Source organism: Pteropus vampyrus, unplaced genomic scaffold (assembly GCF_000151845.1).
Source record: "Pteropus vampyrus isolate Shadow unplaced genomic scaffold, Pvam_2.0 Scaffold17, whole genome shotgun sequence".
Classification (NCBI taxonomy): Eukaryota; Metazoa; Chordata; class Mammalia; order Chiroptera; family Pteropodidae; genus Pteropus; species Pteropus vampyrus.
In genome coordinates, this window is record NW_011888798.1 from 11,268,575 (window position 1) to 11,276,216 (window position 7,642).

Below are 7,642 nucleotides of genomic sequence, written 5' to 3' on the forward strand. Positions count from 1 at the left end.
GATTTCTTTCTGTCACCACATGTTTGACCCCCTTCACACCATTTACCTCTCCCCTCCCCACTTCCCCTACTCTCTGGTAACCATTAGTCTATTGTCCATGCCTCCTTAAACCTTATGAATTTTTGTTTAAGCCTCCATCTTCTTCATGAGCATAGAAAGGAGATGAAAACTTAAAATGCATATTAGTTGACTATAAGAATGGTAAAACCATTGTCCTGTGTGTCTTATCTTAAATATTTGCTGGTTTGTATGTCAGCAGTATTTATTGAGCATAATAATTAGAGCATTTATGTGAGCCTTGGCAGTTTACATAGTGCCCTGGCAGACTATAATTTCTATGATCTTTACCTACAGTTCTGCCTGTTGAGGTGGCAGAGCAGATGATTATCCCATTTAGTGATAAGAAACCAGACCTGTGAGAAATTAATAGAAAGGCTCAAGGTTCCAGTGCTAGTAAGTGGTGGAGTTACTGACTCCATATCCAGGCTTCTATTTATACTTTTTGAAGAAAATTTTAAAGAAAGCAAAGGTCGTTGTCCTTAAGGAGTTCATTATTAAATGAGCTTTCATAGAAAAAATGTAAATAAATATTTTAGGAACGTATATAATAGTGCAGAAATAGGTACTGATATGAATAGAGTGCAGGGGTCTTGCTGGCATGATTGGAGCCAGGTGTTATTCGTGGCGATAGACCTGAAAGAGGACGTGAGTTTAAAGCCAGTTTCTGAAATTTTGGTTCTTTTCACAGGGGTACATATTTTCCTTATATGTTTTAAATGTATAATGTAGATCCATGTGAAACTGAATAACAGGAGAGTGTTTATGAAAAACACTGTCATGTAAAGGTCCTGTAAAATTCAGCAATTATTGGAAGATACGTAGAAGTCATGGGCAGGGCACCAAAAGCAACTTGGTCTTCCTGGATGAGATAGAGCGGAATATCCAAGCTGAAATAAATCAGCCAAGAAGATTTTATCTAAGGGAGAAGGTACAGCTCTCCAATTGCATTAAAGTCAATGGTCAGAGTCCATTGACCTTGAAACTATAGTGGGAGCAGCCAACTAGTCAGGCTCAGTAGGCTAGGACACCTGGACTCAAGGACAATGCTCACCTCTTTTCTCTTCTAAGAAAGTAAAATTAGGGTCATATTGCTCTATAGCTTTGGAAAAAGTGTTTAATTCCTGTCCAGGATAGTTCAGACCAACCTTAAGTTTTCTCCATAAGGGCGAAATCACTATTAAAAGTGTGGTTTGTAGCAAAAGAAGTGAAGGAAGGAAAGGATGCATAGAGCAAGTCTGGGCAGATGCTGTTGTGGTGGCCTGGTGGTTTCAAATGCGGGACCATGGTATGAATTCTAGACTGACATCTAGCTCATGATGGGAAAGTGTTCAAAAAGAGAAGGGGTAATTATAACAGATCAGCAACTACCTTATTGATTTAGGCACTATATATTGGAGGTTCCGGGAAATCAGATGTATTTTCATAAAGAAAATATTAATTCATAATGTAAAAATCAATGTGCTATATAAGAGCATGAAGTATATTCAGTGTGAATGGGGAAAGGCAAACTAAAGATGGATGGCTCTATTAAACATTTAAAAATATTATTTTACCTGTTAATTTCTTTTCTTTTTTTTCTTTTATGCTGATTAATATCATTGGCTCTCGAGGAAGAATGTATGAAGAATACATTAAAAGTAGGAGGAATAGCTCCTCTATTAAAACGTGAAGGTGCAGAAGGTAGTATATAGGACTATTACATGCTTATCCGCTACTGATAAAGGCTCAGGAAACTGAAATTTTTGTTAGCAAAATCAAATTGGCATGAGCCTCTCCAATGCAAGGGCTCCCCAATTAGATGGATGAACCTTGGTTAATAAAAAGTCTTACAGGTTATGAAGTTATATTTTATAACTGAAGAAAAGCACAGTTATCTTAAAGTGTTTTTTCTTTCCCCATGCTTTAATGCTCGATGAAAGATAAAAGGGAAACCTGATTTTGCATTCTACTCTGCAATGAGTTTTATTTGTACTGAAAGAATGAATCAAAGGGCACCATTGACAATAGATTTTTCTTATTAGTAAAAGACCTTTAGGGCTTAAACCCTCTGGTTAAATTCAATTATAGCTTTATATTTAATGGCTTTCAAATCACATACAAGCTAAGGAGGCTGGACAACTCCAGGAGTAAAAGAAAGTCATGGATGGAAAATAAAGAAGAATTTGCTGGTTTGACTTCCTCTCTTTCAGATACAGTACAGATTTTTTTTTGTTTTTTTTTTTGTTTTTTTTATTTTGCTGTTTTTGTTTTGGATTAAATAGGTAAGAGACAGCTGGCTCTTGGGTTTATGCATAAATCTTCCTATTTCTAAAAGCTATGATTAATTGCATACATGTGAAAGATTACCTGGCGTTATGATAAGGGAATACTGATGCCTTTAGTCATTGTCATCAATCATACCCATCATTTTCCTCTTGAAAGACAGGCCAAGATAATGCTGCTTGATCCAAATGCTTCCAGTGTTTATATTAGATTACTTGGACCAACATTTTTCTGTACATCTGTTGAAAGCATGGCTGAAATCTGGATGTTTCATCATGGGAAATCTAGCATGTCACTAAGGAAATACAAACAATGGGGAGTTATGATATGTGGGACAGAATACTGTATGCCATGTCATAAAAAGAGAATTTACCTTTAGTTAATCTTTCTTCTGTCCTTCAACAAATATTTGTTGGGTGTACTACATTTGGAAATAATAATAAAAGAATTATAAGACCTAGTTTTTCCTTTTGAGCTTCTTTGTGGTGGTAGTAACACAATGATAGTTTAATTAAAATAAATGCTTTCATATAAATTTTAACAAAGTGCCATAGAAGCAGAAAGGACAGGACTATTAAGTCTGTATATGTGTGTACACATGAGTGTGTGAGCACTGAGTGTAAGATTTGGAGCAATGCATCAGGAAAGTTGCATTGAGGAACAAATATTGGACTTAGTTATGAGAAGACCACATTGCAAATGTATGGGCCTTGGGCTAAATTCAGCTAGCATAAGGTTTCACGAGTTTCAATTTTTTTAATCCATTGCCAATATTTAGGAACCTGGATTTATGCTTAGAAATATGGGATTCTGGCTTCTTTTGAGAAAAAAAAAAACTTAACACTCATCAATAGCCTCAAGTAGATAATAGAGAGGAGCGTGATAGGGGCTGCTTCTTTAAATAGAACTCTTCATGTTGTCATTTTCTTGCTTTATGCATTTGTACTACCTACTTGGTCCAGATACATATTTGAGTTTATAATTTTATAGTAGTTGTTTGCCAATAAAAAAAGAAAACTTGGATATAAGGGCCATTGAGGCAACCATATACAATGAGGGACAATTCTGGAAGCAGACAGGAACTGAGCATAGTTGGCAGATTTAGCATGGCAGGAAAGTAATTTTCACTAGATGGGTTCCACAAAGTAAAGCAGGAAGAGTGAACTGAGTCTGGATTTTAAAATGTGCACAATTGGAAAGTTAACTACTATCTTCTAGATTAGTGATTTTCAAAGTGTGATCCCCAGACAGTTAGCATCAACATCACCTGAGAACTTGTTAGAAAGGCCAATTCTCTGACCCACCCAGAACTATTGAATTAGAGACTTTGGAGGGCAGGGCCCAATATTCTCTGGTTTAACAAGCCCTCCAGGTGATTTCGATGCATACTAAAGCTTGACAATGCTATAAGCAAACAAAACAAAACAAAAAAATAAACAAAAACCAACCAACCAAACAAAAGAAACCAACCAACCAAACAAACAAAAAACCTAGTAAAAGTTTTAACTGGGGGACCTTTGTTTAAGATCAGACTGGTAGCATTGGTGAGAAATTGTTAGCATGGAAACATATGCAGACAATTATCATCTAAGTAAAAGGTGATAAGAGCCTGGATCAAGGCAGTGGAGTGGCCATGTGAGACCCAGTGAGAGAAGCAACCCAAGGTGTGAAAGAGATTTCTAAGGCAGCACTGAAGAGGACTTGAGATCTGTTGGATATGGAGAAGAGAGAGAGAAGATTCCTAGCGTAGTGATAATCTAGGCTATTGGATGGATGGGGGTGCTGATACTGAGAATGTCCACCCAGAAAGTAGAACAATTTCTAGGAGAAGTTAGTATTTAGTATTTAAGAAAATATTTGAGGACTCAGTGGGGATTACATGGTATATTTTCACTGGATTAATAGATATAGGTCTGGGGTCTTGGAGAATAATTTGGAAAGTGAGGTCTTGATTATAGATGAGCTCACCTAGGGCATAAGAGAAATATGGAAAGAGGATTATTCGTGAAACCCTAGAGAATCCCAGCTATTAAAGGGTGGATGGTGGAAGAGGAGCTTATAAAAGGGAGAAGGAACAATAATCAATCCTTACAAAATAACCAAAGTACTAAAAATTCATGTGCACAAAGATGTTCCTCACAGAACTTTTTAAATGAGAAAAAGAAAAAGCCACACTATTGTTTGATAACGAAATAATTTATAGGAAATCTAAAGAAAAATTATACAGATATTAGAAATGATAGTTATAAACCCCATAATACAACATGGAAAATAATGTTGATGATGTCATGAAAAGAAGCAAAATTTAAAGGTATGCATTATTTCATGTAGAATATAATTGCAAGCATGTATAATTATGGACAAAAAGGGTAGTTCGGTGCATTAAAATGGTAGAAGGGAGAAAGTTAAGATAGTGAAATTGTGGGTGACTTTATCTTTGCTCTTAGAATTTTTTATGTTGCTGTATTACAATTACTTCTAGAAGTTTACTCAGTTAAATTTCTGCATCATGATCGGTAAGGTAAAATAAGGAGGAAACAATAACTAAAATTTTATGACCAGCTACATTTCAAACTAAAGCATAACTTATGGTCTTGAAAGTTTGAGACTCAAGGAAGATAACTTTGAAGGGGATGTAGGCAAGGCTCGCATCATCTCCTGGGCATTGTAGTGGGAGCTCTGATTAGGTAAGGGATGGAAAACCAGTTGGCTAGGGGTAAGGTAAGAGACATAGTATCTAATCAACAGTACTTTTAGATAAAAGATTGACATAGAAGGAATTTAACCTATAATGAAAAAACATTAGAGGAAGCCACGTTATCTATATAACTGAAACACCAGGGGTCAGGATAAAACACTGTCAGGTCGTCAAAGCTGGCATTTTCTGAATGTTTATACCTTAACAACCAAAACTTGAATCTCCCTGTGCCCGGAAGCTTCACCATTCCATTCTATGTGTTTACTTCCCCTGATCTGAGAACCTGGTAATGTCTCTAGCACTAGGTTCCTTGCAAAGGCATATCAAATTTGAAATAACTGAATAGAGAGAAACACCGTTTCTTCTTTGTAAGCAATAGATTTAGCAAGATGTAAGGCTGGTTAAGTAGACAGGGGTATGTCACAAAGGGCTTTTTGCCATCTTGTTCTTTTCAGGATGAGGACCTTTGATTGGCTAGGGAATGCAAAGCTTTGGGGGAACTTTAATAACTATGGAGTCCTTTGACAAAAAAGAGGAAAGGCATTGAAATTTTGAGAGCATGTCACTCCAATGAAAATACCTTTTTTATTGAAAGTAAGTCACATAAATAAAAAACACTAATATGAATTATTGATTAGAGGGAATTATATGATTTTATAACTGGATTTTAGGTCAAACTATGGTAAAATTGAATATCTTAACAAAGAGAGTCCTCAAAAACACTTTGTGTTCTGTTGATCTTGGTAACTTTTAGAGGATGAGATGGCAGAGGTAGTGGTGTATATGGCTGTCACTGATAGAATTCCAAAACCAAAGCGATGATATAAGGGTGAGTCTCGAGGCACTGAAATATGACTGGAAGATGCCGTGGAAGGAGGTATTGAAGTTTCATTCAAATATACTGGAACAACAGCCTAGTTTGGGACCACACTTTGCCTGGTGTTGCTGGCTGCTGATGCAACATGGTAAGAAAGGAAGAGCCTGGGCCTGGAGTCAGGAGACCTGAGTCTGTAGTCTAGGTCAGTCCCTCACATCTCTGTGATTTTGTTTCTTCATTAACATAATCTTCATCATCGTAATGACTGCATTTATTGTAAAGATGAAATGGAATATTGAGGAAAAATGCCTTTCAAAAGTATGCGAAGTATTATGCAATAGTTTGTTCACATTTTTCACAGTTATCTGCCTCGGATTTAACATTAGTACATTTTATACAGATTCTCTCAGAATATTGTGTTTCTATATTCTGCTCAGAATAACCTGTTTGTTGAGCCTGTGAGAGATTACCTAAAGTCCCAGAGGTCTCATATAAATTGCCAGGTGGGCAGACAGAAGCCTGGTATGACCCAGAATCCGTTAATGGGGCATTGGGAAATGAGGGCTCAATGGTGTGTTTGCAGTCACTCCATGTGATGATGCTGGGCTGAAATCTCTAAGCTTGGTCCAGTGGGATGCCACTGAAATACTTGGTTAACAAGAGGAAGAGATTGGATCATAAATCTTTGGAAGTAAGCCTTCTGAGATAATATCTGATGCAGGAATCTCAAGGGAAACTAAATTCTATAATCAATCGAAAACCTGCCTCACAAAAGCTTTTAAACATTTAAACACCATAATATAAATCAAGTTAGAAGTATCCCACCAAGGAATAAAGGAGTTCTTATGACGTAAAATATTAATTTATCTTTTCAAGGCAGAACAAACACTTCATTTAGAAGGACATGGGCAGGAGATGGTGGAGAGAGCAGAAAATGTGGAATAAACTCATTGAGTTGATCTTGGATGCTGGCTTAAATGCGTCAGGTCTATGCTTTTTCTTGTGCTGACAGGTGGGGGACTTTAATGTTGACACTTGGTTCCAGTATATTTTACTCAGTTGTTCTTATGTCTTTGATTCCATATGCCATGGCAATTGTTCCCAACAATTTATTAGAAAATCATCTGTAATTGAACAATTAACTTCAACTTGAAATTTAATAGATATGTTCCTGGAATTGCAAAGGAATGTTTGGAGTAACATTGGATTTTAAAATACGGTCGCTCTGCAAAAACAACTATTAATGAATCACAAAAGGGCAAACATCTTCATTTGCTACAATATGCATGCATCAGGAGTAACGCTGCAGCCAGTCTGGAAGACGACCAGAAAGGAAACCATATGATTAGCAAAGTTAAAACCTGATTTGCATCTAAAAATTATAGCGTGTGCTCATTTATGTGCAAATGTAATGGAAAAAGGCTGTAGGTAAAGTGGCTAAAGCCTAAACAAAATAAACACTTAATTTTCCTTTATTGTACCCTGTGACTATTAATAATATTATGGTACCAAATCAGAAACATTAAGCCAAGCAGGGGAGCAATAAATGTTCCTAGACCGTGCACCACTGTTGATATTAGCAACTAATCGCTCCAGAGTTCACATAAAATGCAGATGGAAGTACAAAGAAGATATTCGATGAAGTCAGCAGTGGCAGTGAACTGTTCACAGGTGAAGCCAATAACTAGAGGGCCAGCTCAGCAGGGGCAGGGCCTGGGGAAGATATCAAGAAAAAGGCTTTGTAAATCATTGCTTTTTAGCATGTCTGTACCTATTGACATATGGATGTTCTTAAGCTTATAAGG